Source organism: Kogia breviceps, chromosome 9, assembly GCF_026419965.1.
Source record: "Kogia breviceps isolate mKogBre1 chromosome 9, mKogBre1 haplotype 1, whole genome shotgun sequence".
Taxonomy (NCBI): domain Eukaryota; kingdom Metazoa; phylum Chordata; class Mammalia; order Artiodactyla; family Physeteridae; genus Kogia; species Kogia breviceps.
The window spans coordinates 56,897,032-56,911,918 of record NC_081318.1 but is presented as its reverse complement, the minus strand read 5'-3'; the positions used below and the strand labels follow the sequence as shown (position 1 = coordinate 56,911,918).

The window sequence follows — 14,887 nt, the reverse complement described above, 5'->3', positions numbered from 1 at the left end:
TAATGTTGCTTCATAGTTTAAAAGAAAAAAAAGGAAAAATATATTTTCCCTAAGTCAACAACTGATGATAATATTCTCAATGATACTTCCCTGTATTTATAATGGTTGAATTATAGTGGATTATAATGAATAACCAAAATCTAAACAATACTCTAAAAATGTGTTCAAGATTAAAACTTCTTCCAAGAGGTATTACTAACAATAAAAAAGATTTCATTTTCTTAAAAATTTAATTTAGAAATAAATATTAAAATTAATTCAGTCTATAAGATTCTGTACAACCACATTTATTTAGCCTTTCCTATCCCTATTTCCAATATATCATTTATTTTGTCTTTTAGTTTGTTCAGGAGAGAAACAAACCATGGAATTTAATACAAGGAATTATCACCATGGAATTTAATACAAGTTGGAAGGATGTCAGTTGATATGGAGAAAGCTCTCTCTTTCAATCTCTCTCTCATTAAACAATTCTAGATCCTCCCCAATAGAGGGAAGAGACAGTGTGATAATTTTGCAAATGTTCTTATACCCAATCTGCCAGACTTTGATCAATCAAACCAAACAAATGTTATTATTCTGAAGTTAAAGTATTAAAATAGCTTCTTTATACATATTTATTCAGGAAGGATTCTCAAATTTATTAGACATAGTACCATACCTGTATAAATATTTTGTACTAAAACTGTAAAGATGGATGTTCTAATTTTATTGATTCATATTACTACTTTTTAATTATGTTTAATTTCAAAAGTAGAGTCTTCTTTAATTTACATGAATGAATAAACAGAACTATAAATTTATAATTGATATGTAAGTTTTAGATAGGCACCTTTCTATAACTATGTCAGTAATTATGAAGTATATTTTACTACTTGCATATAAGGTTAATTCTGGAACAAGGACAGGAGATAATTGGCAGGAAGATGGAGTAAGGAAAACATTAACCTGGAAAAAAAAAATCCCTTTCATTTGACCCTAATAACCCATCCAGAAGCCATCTGTTTTTCTAGATTCTTTCACTGTTAATTATCAAACAGTCAGTTTATATCTGCTACCTATATTTCTTCTACATTTTATCTCCACTTCAGTATGACCCTATTCTGATCACTGTACTAAAACTGCACTCTTTCACATCACTAAGAATTTCCTAAGAGCTAAATTCTTATCACTGTCCTCAATTCTTGTTTTTAATCTGAAACTGCTAATAATTCATTTATATCCTGACCTCTGTATCACCTCGGTTTCCATAACTACACATCTTTTTAACAGACCTCTGAATTTTTTTCAGTACAATCTCTCTTTTACCCATGAAGATGGCTTCACTTTCCTATCCCCTTACTGGAAGCAAATTCACTTCCTGAATCTATTTACTTCTCCATACACATTCCCTCCTTTCAGAGAGCACATCTACTCTTAAAGTCACTTATCTTTCAATGGTTTCTATGAATACACTATGTAAGCTGTAAACTTTTATCAGAACCCAAATGACAGACAGTGGTAGCAGAATCACGGTTTCTCTCAAATGGCTTCTACTATCACTTCTGTGATACTTCTTAATGCTCTTTCACCCTGTCTAATGTGACCTTTAGACCATATTCTAACTTCTCAGAGTCCCATTTCTCTTGCATATTTCATCATTATCTCATAATCAATTGAGCTCCCCCCAAAATAACAGTCTTCTCTCTTAGGGCCTCAGTTTCTTGCCACAACACTCTTATCCTCCCAGTCACTTAACATACAGATACACGTTCAGTTGCTTTTAAAACTTTTCTTCCATGCAACATTATTTTTGAGTAGTCATTGTTTGCCAGGTACTATTTTAGAAGTTAGGCATATTGTTAAGAAAACAGATTAACTCCCTGCCCTTACAGTGTTTGCCTACAAGGGAGGTTAGAAGAGCAGAAGTGCATTGAACCATTTAAAAGAAATTAATAACTCCTGAAATATGAGTCAAAAAAATAGACATCAATAACTGGAAACTCTATTTTAATTTTCAAAGTTTAGTATTAACATATGCTCTGATAAAGACATGCTCTAATAAAGATTTTATATTTTATTTATAGCAAAAGACAGGCCCCTTTTATTTCCAAGGAAGCACAAGAAGTTATCCTGTAAAATCTAAGGAATAAGCACTCTAATTCCCCATTTTATACATGACTTTCCTAAGAAGCTATAACTAATGAACTGTATATCCAAACTAGAACATGCTGACTCCAAAGTCTAAACAGTCTTTTTGCTACATTAAGTAGTAACTATTTATGAATATGAATTTAGATTCCCATGAACTATTTATGAATATGAATTTAGTTTCCCATGAAAGAAGCACTGTGATATGGTATAATGTAAACTAGGTGATATGGTATAATGTAAACTAGGTTCAGAGAGATACAGAGGCAAACTAGCTCCTAAACTGTAAACTACCCTTCTTTTACTGTATTATTCTGCCTAAGAAGAGGGGAAAGTTATGCCTGCTGCTGCAGGTACCATAAAGCTAAAGGAAATGGGGATAAAATAAGGCCTTATTGCAAATGGATAATTTACTTTATGGGAACTAAAGTATTTTGTCTCTGGCTAGGTATATTCCTTTGTATACCCATATATGTCATGTGTCAGGAATCTAGGCAAGCTTAGCCAGGGTCTATACTGAAGCTAGCAGGCAGGTATGGCAGATTACATGAGGCAGCATGAGAAAATAATGGCCATCAATTTGTTAGAAAGTTTAGCAAGGTTACACACGGTGAAATAACCGAAGCTATCTAAAACACAAATAGTTAAAAGAGAGTTGGTATTTTACTCAATGATGACGCGTAAATGCTATTTATCCTTATTCTACATGACACAGTGTTAAGAAGAGTAATTTAATTCCAAAATCAACTAATCATTTAAAATAATCATGATTTGTGATTTTCTCTGTACGACCTAAATAAATTTTGAAAAACAAAAGATACACAGATTAAAGAAAGGAGAGTTGCTTATTCTTAGGAAAGGAGAGCAATAAAGTAATTTCTGATTCTAGCATAGCATATTAAAGGCTTTAATAAAGAAATTATGAGCCACTGATCTCCAAACAATTAAGAAAAAAGAAAACACCAGAGACAGGCTGTCTAAAGTTGTATTAAGCCCACAGACACCCCAAAACACACCACTTGACGTGGCCCTGCCCAACAGAGGGACAAGATCCAGCTCTGCCCACCAGAATACAGTCCCTCCCACGAAGTCTACACAAGCCACTGGACCAACCTCGCCCACTGGGGGCAGAATCCAGAAGCAAGAGGAACTACAACCCTGCAGCCTGACAAAAGGAGACAAAACACAGTAAGTGAGTAAAAACAAGACAGAGAAATATGCTGCAGACAAAAGAGCAAGATAAAAACCCACAACCAAATGAATGAAGAGGAAACAGGCAATCTACCTGAAAAAGAATTCAGAGTAATGATAGAAATGATGATCCAAAATCTTGGAAACAGAATGGAGAAAATACAAGAAATGTTTAACAAGGATCTAGAAGAACTAAAGAACAAACAAACAGTGATGAACAACACAATAAATGAAATTTAAAATACACTAGAAGGAATCAACAGAAGAACAACTGATGCGGAAGAACGGATAAATGACCTGGAAGATAAAACAGTGGAAATAACTACTGCAGAGCAGAATAAAGAAAAAAGAATGAAAAGAATTGAAGACAGTCACAGGGACCTCTGGGACAACACTAAACGCACCAATGTTTCAATTATAGGGGTCCCAGAAGAAGAGAAACAGAAAGGATCTGAGAAAATATGTGAAGAGATTATAGTGGAAAACTTCCTTAACACGGAAAGGAAACAGTCAATCAAGTCCATGAAGCACAGAGTCCCGGACAGGATAAACTCAAGGAGAAACAAGACAAGACACGATTAACCAAGCTAACAAAAATTAAATACAAAGAAAAAGTATTAAAAACAGCAAGGGAAAAGCAACAAATAACATACAAGGGAATCTCCATAAGGTTATCAGCTGATCTTTCAGCAAAAACTCTGCAGGCGGGCTTCCCTGGTGGCGCAGTGGTTGAGAGTCTGCCTGCCGATGCAGGGGACATGGGTTCGTGCCCCAGTCTGGGAAGATCCCACATGCTGCGGAGTGGCTAGGCCCGTGAGCCATGGCCGCGGAGCCTGAGCATCCAGAGCCTGTGCTCTGCAATGGGAGAGGCCACAACACAGAGGCACACGTACTGCAAAAACAAACAAACAAACAAACAAAAACCAAAATAACTCAGCAGGCAAAAAGGGGGTGGCAGGGTATATTTAATGTGATGAAAGGGAAAAACCTACAACCAAGATTACTCTACCCAGCAAGGATCTCATCCAGATTTGATGTAGAAATCAAAAGCTTTACAGACAAGCACAAGCTAAGAGAATTCACCACCACCAGACCAGCTTCACAACAAACGCTAAAAGAACTTCTGTAGGTAGGAAACTCAAGAGAAGAAAGACCTACAAAAACAAACCCAAAACAATTTAAAAAATGGTAATAGAAACATACATATCGATAACTACCTTACATGTAAACGGATTAAATGCTCCAATCAAAAGACACTGACTGGATAAATGGATACAAAAACAAGGCCCGTATATATGTTGTCTACAGGAGACCCACTTCAGACCTAGGGACACATACAGGCTGAAAGTGAGGTGACAGAAAAAGATATTCCATGCAAATGGAAATCATAAGAAAGATGGAGTAGCAATACTCATATCAGACAAAATAGACTTTAAAATAAAGACTAACATGAGATAAGGAAGGACACTACATAATGATTATGGGAACAATCCAAGAAGAAGATACAACAATTGTAAATATTTATGCACCCAGCATAGGAGCACCTAAATACATCAGGCAAACCCAAACAGGCATAAAAGGGGAAATCAACAGTAACACAATAATAGTGGGGAATTTTAACACTCCACTTACACCAATGGATAGATCATCCAGACAGAAAATTAATATGGAAACACAAGCCTTAATGACACATTGGACCAGATAGACTTAACTGATTCAAAAGTAGCAGAATTCACTTTCTTCTCAAGTGCACAGAAAACATTCTGCAGGATAGATCACATCCTGGGTGACAAATCAAGCCTTGGTAAATTTAAGAAAATTGAAACCATATCAAGCATCTTTTTCAACCACAACACTATGAGATTAGAAATGAATTATAGGAAAAAAAAACTGTAAAAAAAAAAAAAAACTGTAAAAAACACAAACACATGGAGGCTAAACAATATGCTACTAAACAGCCAAGAGATCATCGAAGAAATCAAAGAAGGAATAAAAAAATACCTAGAGACAAATGACAATGAAAACACGATAATCCCAAACCTATGGGATGCAGCAAAAGCAGTTCTAAGAGGGAAGTTTATAGCAATACATTCCTACCTCAAGAAAGAAGAAACATCTCAAATAAACAACTTAACCTTACACCTAAAGCAATTAGAGAAAGAAGAACAAAAAAATCCAAAGTTAGCAGAAGGAAAGAAATCATAAAGATGAGGTCAGAAATAAATGAAAAAGAAATGAAGGAAACAATAGCAAAGATCAATAAAACTAAAAGCTGGTTCTTTGAGAAGATAAACAAAATTGATAAACCTTTAGCCAGAATCTTCAAGAAAAAAAGGGAGAAGATTCAAATCAATAGAATTAAAAATGAAAAAGGAGAAGTTACAACTGACACCACAGAAATACAAAGGATCATAAAAGACTACTACAAGCAACTATATGCCAATAAGATGGACAACCTGGAAGAAATGGACAAATTCTTAAAAAACTACAACCTTCCAAGACAGAACCAGGAAGAAATAGAAAATATGAACAGACCAATCACAAGTACTGAAATTGAAAATGTGATTAAAAATCTTCCAACAAACAAAAGCCCAGGACCAGATGGCTTCTCAGGTGAATTCTATCAAACATTTAGAGAAGAGCTAACACCTATCCTTCTCAAACTCTTCCAAAAAATTGCAGAGGGAGGAACGTTTCCAAACTCATTCTATGAGGCCACCATCACCCTGATACCAAAACCAGACAAAGATATCACAAAAAAAGAAAATTACAGGCCAACATCACTGATGAATACAGATGCAAAAATCCTCAACAAAATACTAGCAAACAGAATCCAACAACACATTAAAAGGATCATACACCATGATCAAGTGGGATTTATCCCAGGGATGCAAGGATTCTTCAGTATATGCAAATCAATCAATGTGATACACCATATTAACAAACCGAACAATAAAAACCATATGATCATCTCAATAGATGCAGGAAAAGCTTCGGACAAAATTCAACATCCACCTATGACAAAAACTCTCCAAGAAGTGGGCATAGAGGGAACCTATCTCAACATAATAAAGGTCATATATGACAAACCCACAGCAAACATTACTGTCAATGGTAAAAAAGTGAAAGCATTTCCTCTAAAATCAGGAACAAGACAAGGGTGCCCACTCTCACAACTATTATTCAACATAGTATTGGAAGTCCTAGTCACAGCAATCAGAGAAGAAAAAGAAAAGGAATCCAAATTGGCAAAGAAGAAGTAAAAATGTCACTGTTTGCAGATGACATGATACTATACATAGAAAATCCTGAAGATGCCACCAAAAAACTACTAGAGTTAATTAATGAATTTAGTAAAGTTGCAGGATACAAAATTAATACATAAAAATCTCTTGTATTCCTATATACTAACAATAAAAGATCAGAAAGAGAAATTAAGGAAACAATCGCATTTACCATTGCAACAAAAAGAATATAATACCTAGGAATAAACCTACTTAAGGAGGCAGAAGACCTGTACACAGAAAACCATAAAGAAATCAAAGATGACAGAAACAGATGGAGAGATATATCATGTTCTTGGATTGGAAGAATCAACATTGTGAAAATAACTATACACCCAAAGCAATCTACAGATTCAGTGAAATCCCCATCAAATTACCAATGGAATTTTTCATAGAAAAGAACAAGAAATTTTACAATTTGTATAGAAACACAAAAGACCTCGAATAGCAAAAGCAATCTTGAGGAAAAGAAATGGAGCTGGAGGAATCAGACTCCCTGACTTCAGTCTATACTACAAAGCTACAATAATCAAGACAGTATGGTACTGGCACAAAAACAGAAATATAGATCAATGGTTCAGGATAGAAAGCCCAGAGACAAACCCACGCACCTATGGTCACTTAATCTATGACAAAGAAGGCCAGTATATACAATGGAGTGAAGATAGCCTCTTCAATAAGTGGTGCTGGGAGAACTGGACAGCTACATGTAAAAGAATGAAATTAGAACATTCCCTAACACCATACACAAAAATAAACTCAAAATGGATTAAAGATATAAATGAAAGGCCAGACAGTATAAAACTCTTAGAGGCAAACATAGGCAGAACACTATTTGACATAAATTGCATCAAGATCTTTTTTGATCCACCTCCTAGAATAATGAGAATAAAATCAAAAATAAAGAAATGGGACCTAATTAAACTTAAAAAGCTTTGCACAGCAAAGGAAAGCATAAACAACATGAAAAGACAACCCTCAGAATGAGAGAATATATTTGCAAACAAAGCAACTGACAAAGGATTAATCTCCAAATATACAAATAGCTCATGCAGCTCAATATCAAAAAAACAAACCCAATCAAAAAATGGGTGGAAGACCTAAATAGACATTTCTCCAAAGAAGACATACAGATGGCCAACAAACACAAGAAAAGATGCTCAGCATAACTGATTATTTGAGAAATGCAAATCAAAACTACAATGAGGGGCTTCCTTGGTGGCGCAGTGGTTGAGAATCTGCCTGCCAATGCAGGGGACATGGGTTCGTGCCCCGGTCCGGGAAGATCCCACATGCCATGGAGCGGCTGGGCCCGTGAGCCATGGCCGCTGAGCCTGTGCATCTGGAGCCTGCGCTCCGCAACAGGAGAGGCCACAACAGTGAGAGGCCTGCATACCGAAAAAAAAAAAAAAAAAAAAAAACTACAATGAGGTATCACCTCACACCAGTCAGAATGGCCATCATCAAAAAATCCACAAACAATAAATGCTGGAGAGGTTGTGGAGAAAAGGGAACCCTCTTGCACTGTTGATGGGAATGTAAATTGATACAGCCACTACGGAGAACAGTAGAGAGATTCCTTAAAAAACTGAAAACAGAACTACCACATGACCCAGCAATCCCATTACTGGGCATAGACACATACACCCCCAATGTTCATTGCAGCACTATTTACAATAGCCAGGACATGGAAGCAACCTAAATGTTCATCAACAGAGGAATGACTAAAGAAAATGTGGTACATACATACAATGGAATATTACCCAGCAATAAAAAGGAACGAAACTGGGTCATTTGTAGAGATCTGGATAGACCTAGAGACTCATACAGAGTGAAGTAAGTCAGAAAGAGAAAAACAAATATCGTATATTAAAGCATATATGTGGAATCTGAAAAAATTGGTTTAGACAATCTTATATACGAAGCAGAAATAGAGACACAGACATAGAGAACAAACGTATGGATACTAAAGGGATAAGGGGGGTTGGGATGAATTGGGAGACTGGGATTGACATATATACACTATTGATACTATGTATAAAATAGATAACTAATGAGAACCTACTATACAGCCCAGGGAACTCTATTCAATGCTGTGTGGTACCTAAATGGGAAGGAAATTCAAAAAAGAGGGAATATATGTATACGTATTGCTGATTCACTTTTCTGTATAGCAGAAACTAACACAATACTGTAAAGCAACTATACTCCAATAAAAATTAAAAGAAAATACCAAACACTTTAAGTTAAAGTTGAAAGTTAGGTATAAAGTAAAAATATAAGTGTAAAGTATATGGCTAAATCATAAAAACAGTAATTAAAAGAGAATATATAGTCACTTTTTCTTTAGGTCTTTAAATACTCATTCAACAGAATGATAACCAGAGGATGGAGACATATATTCCTTCTTAGAGGAACCGGGAATATTGATCAGATCAGCAATTTTTAAACTTTTGGATAGTAGACTTCTACAACTTTTACAACTTTAAAAATTACTGAAGATTCCTATTGGGAGATTGGGATTGACATATACACACTACTATATATAAAATAGGTAACTAATAAGGACCTACTGTGTATTACAGGGAACTCTACTCAATACTCTGTAATGTGAAAAGAACCTAAAAAAGAGTGGATATATGTAGATGTATAACTGATTCACTTTGCTGTACGGCAGAAACACAACATTGTAAATCAACTATACTCCAATAAAAATTTAAAAGTGAAAAGATTCCTAAGAACCTTTGTTTATGTGAGTTATATAGATATTCATCATATTAAAAATTAATATATTTAAAAACATTAATTTAAAAAATAAACTCATTACATATTTAACATTCCTAATATCATTACACAGTTAACATTCCTAATATCTTAAAATGAAAAAATAACTATATATTTTTTGAAAATTAAGTGAGCATAATGGCATTGTTTTACATGTTTACAAATTTTATTTAATATCTGGCTAATAGAAGACAGACAGGTTCTCATAGCATTCAATCTGTTGTGATATGTGTCATTTGGGTTCAAGCATATGAAAAAATTCCAGCCTTATATAATCACAAAAGGGAGAAGTATTTTAAAATAGCCTTTTCAAATAACTCTGAATAGTCATATTTGATACTATGCTAAAAATTCAACACGTGGTCATTTCTTAATGATTACTTGCAATATAAAATATGCTAGCTTATGTAATGAAATTTTTTACTCTGTTACATTAAAATTCATTGGTCTACCTTGCATTTTGAATAAATCTTTTACCCATGCATAATTGTAAAAAACCATATACTGATCTTCTGAAAAATACTAATTCAGTGAGTTACACAGAGCTTCTAGATTTTTGTCACATTTCATTATGATATTTTAAAAAATCATATTAATTTATATAACCACCACTCTTATTCAGAAAAGTCCCTAAGTAATGAGAAGCTATCAAGCTGAAGGCAGCAAATATAAGTTTTCAAAATTCCAATATTCACTTGAAAACTCAAATTTTATCATTAGCAACAAATACTCTTAGTTTTTCCTTGAATGGATAGGCTCATTTATTTAATACATTTTCAAGAAAAAATGTCAGCCATCCAGTATCCCAGTCTGAATGTTGTTAATTTAAAATGTTGTTTCATGAAAAAATAAGTAGTTCAACTCATACCTCAAACAAAAGTACAAGTGCTCTTTCTCAAACCTATCATCTTACAGCAGCAGAAGTGATTTATGAATTCTTCACATTTGTCACATAGAATATTAAAAAGATGTGTACTCGAGGATGGGGATTAAATAAAATTAGTAATTGTACTGCTTCATTGAGGACATTTTAAGTGAAACTGCATTTTTTTAAAAAAAAAAAAACAGCAAGAGCCTGGCAGAGAGGAATATAATTACTAGTAAGCTTTGGCGCCACTTCCTTGATTCATCTAAAGGTGTCAGCAGTTTTATCCTCTGTTTTTTGCACTATAACTGCAAATGTCAATGCAGTGAAAAAAATGCAAATAACATCTTAAAATTAGTATAAAAATAGTTTTGACCTACTGTACCTCCTTGAAAGAGTCTCAGGATCTAGGAGTCCTCAGAATACACTTTAAGACTCAATGGATTATATATGGAAACAACCTAAATGTCCATCAATAGATGAATGGATAAAGATGTGGTACATATACACAATGAAATACTACTCAGCCATAAAAAAGAATGAAACAAAGAATGCTGCCATATGCCAGCAACATGGATGGACCTAGAGATTATCATACTAAGTAAGTAAGTCAGAAAGATAAAGACAAATACCACATGATATCATGATATGTGGAATCTAAAATATGACACAAATGAACCTACTTAGGAAACAGAAACAAAATCAGGGACACAGAGAATAGACTGGTGGTTGCCAAGGGGGTGGGGGGTAGGAGTGGGAGTTTGGGATTAGCAGATGCAAATTGGTATATAAAGAATGGATAAACAACAAGGTCTTACTGTACAGTACAGGGAACTATATTCAATAACCTGTGATAAACCATAATGGAAAAGAATATTAAAAAGAATGTGTGTATAAATATAAATATATATATATATATACACACACACACACACACACACACACACATAACTGAATCACTTTGCTGTACAGCAGAAATTAATACAACATTGTAAATCAACTATACTTGAATAAAGTAAAATTTTAAAAAGACTCACTGGATTAGATAACTTTCTTATACAATGCTTTCTAATTTCATAAAGTATATTTTAAATTACACTATAAATGGTTAGAATATATTTTGCTACTTGATTTCTTTTATGTTAAAATATACATATTACCTTAGTGATAATAATATTTAAATACATTTTACCTTGGTATTCTAAGCAAGTTTTAATTAATCACATAACAAGACTTGATATTAAATATTATTATAGTGTTCAATATTCAGAAGCTAAAGCAACGGTTTTGTAATTTCACTGAAAATGTTCAACTCAAAAAAGAAAGCCTTAATAGATGAAGTAATCAAGAGTTAATCTATTGAGAGCATTACTAACTGTGTAGCAGTATATTTGTAATATTTACAATCTAGTCAAAGAGATGAGTTTAATGACAATTGGATGGTTTAAAATCTAAGTTGTAGAAACTTCAGAGAACAGAAAGAATACTGAAGGTCAGAATAGTTGGTACTGAATGCATGAAAAGACAGAAACCAAGTGAGGACTTAAAGGACAAGAAATTAGAGAAGAAGACATTTCAGAATCAAGGACTAACAGGAATAAAGCTAAGGGGGTGGCATTTTTTAAAGTGGGGAAATCAAGAGGGAGGGTAACCAGTTTGACTGATATGATCATGTTAGAGAACAATGAGAGATTAGGCTGACTTCGTAGAATTAGGGCAGAGAAAAGTTGGCTTCAGAAGCCAAATAGAATAAGGCAGATAGTGTAGTTACAGTTTTCTCATGATAGAACATTGAAAAGGCTATACTTTTAGGAAGATTAACCTGGACATGAGATTATAGGATGAAAACACTTGCAAAAAGATCATTTAGGAGTCAGGTATTTTCAGTATTGGAAGAAGGGGTCGGTAAGAGTGAACAAAGCTTGGGGCAACGGGAATGCAAAGAGGAGAATCCAAGAGATAAGACTTAGTGAACTTTGCATTAGTAGCAGGTTAGGTAAAGGAAGAGTAAGGAGTAAGTCAAGGATGACTGGAAGTTATTTAGGGTTACAAACATGAGAAGTAATAATATTATATGCTAGGTATCATGAGACATATAACACATCTATTGTCCCACAAGTTTTATGTGTATCTATTTTATAGATAGGGAAACTTAAGTTCACAGTGACTAATTTGTTTTGCTAATAAATGTTTTAGGCAGCCCTGACAAATAGGCTTATCTGACTATAGAGATAAGAGGTTATCACAGTGTTGAAAAGCTTACAGCCTATAGTCATCTGCCTGGGCAATTAGCTTTGCCATTTACAAGCTGCAGAGTTCTGACAAGTTGCTTAATATTTCTGTGCTTCGGTTTTCTCACCTCTGAAATGCAGATGATTAACGACCTCACAGAGCTATAATGAGGATTAAGTGAGACAATGCATTTAGAGCACTGTTAATAGTGCCTAGAAAATAGTAAGGCCTCACCATCACCCTGATAGCAAAACCTGACAAAGATATCACAAAAAAAGAAAATTACAGGCCAATATCACTGATGAACACAGATGCAAAAATCCTCAACAAAATACTAGCAAACAGAATCCAACAACACATTAAAAGGATCATACACCATGATCAAGTGGGATTTATCCCAGGGGTGCAAGGATTCTTCAGTATATGCAAATCAAACAATGTGATACACCATATTAACAAACCGAACAATAAAAACCATATGATCATCTCAACAGATGCAGAAAAAGCTTTTGACAAAATTCAACACCCATTTATCATAAAAACTCTCCAGAAAGAGGGCACAGAGGGAACCTACCTCAACATAATAAAGGCCATATACGGCAAACCCACAGCAAACATCATTCTCAATGGTGAAAAACTGAAAGCATTTCCTCTAAGATCAGGAACAAGACAAGGATGTCCACTCTCACCACTATTATTCAACACAGTTTTAGAAGTCCTAGCCACAGCAATCAGAGAAGAAAAAGAAATAAAAGGAATACAAATTGGAAAAGAAGAAGTAAAACTGTCACTGTTTGCAGGTGACATGATACTCTACATAGAGAATCCTAAAAATGCCACCAGAAAACTACTAGAGCTAATCAAAGAATTTGGTAAAGTAGCAGGATACAAAATTAATGCACAGAAATCTCTGGCATTCTTATACACTAATGATGAAAAATCTGAAAGAGAAATTAAGGAAACACTGCCATTTACCACTGCAACAATAAGAATAAAATACCTAGGAGTAAACCTACCTAGGGAGACAAAAGACTTGTATGCAGAAAACTATAAGACACTGATGAAAGAAATTAAAGATTATACCAACAGATGGAGAGATATACCATGTTCTTGGATGGGAAGAATCAACATTGTGAAAATGACTATACTCCCCCAAAGCAAACTAGAGTTTCAATGCAATCCCTATCAAATTACCAATGGCATTTTTTACAAAACTAGAACAAAAAATCTTAAAATTTGTATGGAGACACAAAAGACCCCAAACAGCCAAAGCAGTCTTGAGGGAAAAAAACGGAGCTGGAGGAATCAGACTCCCTGACTTCAGACTATACTGCAAAACTACAATAATCAAGACAATATGGTACTGGCACAAAAACAGAAATATAGATCAATGGAACAAGATAGAAAGCCCAGAGTTAAACCCACGCACCTATGGTCAACTAATCTATGACAAAGGAGGCAAGGATATACAATGGAGAAAAGACAGTCTCTTCAATAAGTGGTGCTGGGAAAACTGGACAGCTACATGTAAAAGAATGAAATTAGAACACTCCCTAACACCATACACAAAAAATAAACTCAAAATGGATTAGTGACCTAAATGTAAGACCAGACACTATAAAACTCTTAGAGGAAAACATAAGAAGAACACTCTTTGACATAAATCACAGCAAGATCTTTTTTGATCCATGTCCTAGAGTAATGGAAATAAAAACCAACCAACCAAACAAACAAAAAAACCAAACAAAGAAAGAAAATAGCAAGGCCTCAATGTGTTTGCCATTATTTTATTAGTACAATATGTTAGTGTCATTAACATAGGGAATATCCAGTTTTGGAAGAAAAAATATAACAAGATGAGTTGGAGGTGGCTTCTAAGTGGGTATTTTACAAGAAATGAAAATAAAAGATAAAGGCAAAATGGAGAGGTTGTAGAAATACCTGTTTTTAAGTCAAGAAATACCTATTTTATTTTTAAGAGGTTACAGAAATAACTACTTGATAGTCATAGGCCTGGATAACCTAAATTATTTATGGAATTTTTCTCATTCACAAATCCTGATCATAAAGATATTTCCTGTGCAATGATTTTATAAAATTTCTACTTTGTGTAAGATACTATGCTAGATGCTAGAAGGATAAAGAAGGTCCTCTAAAAAAGCTGTAATTTATGTAGCCAAAGAGAAAATACACAAAATTATAAAATACAATGACATAGTGTATACCAAACAAGTTATACAAACAAACAAAAAGGAACCATAGAAGTTCAGGAAAGGACTGAAGTTCCTATAGGTTGTGACAGGCTAAGAAGATAGATAAAGTGTGCCTAGGACTTTGAAGGAAGGCTAAAATTTAGGCAAGAAAGAGAAAGCTGAGAGGAGTGGGATACTCCTGGCAGAAA

General features: G+C 34.2%; 1 protein-coding gene across 5 annotated transcripts in view; it reads right to left on the bottom strand.

Annotated features, from left to right (window-relative positions):
• ANKIB1 (ankyrin repeat and IBR domain containing 1) overlaps window positions 1-14,887 on the bottom strand; it is a 194,872-nt gene that overhangs the window by 71,076 nt on the left and 108,909 nt on the right. The gene's annotated exons all lie outside the window — the stretch shown is intronic.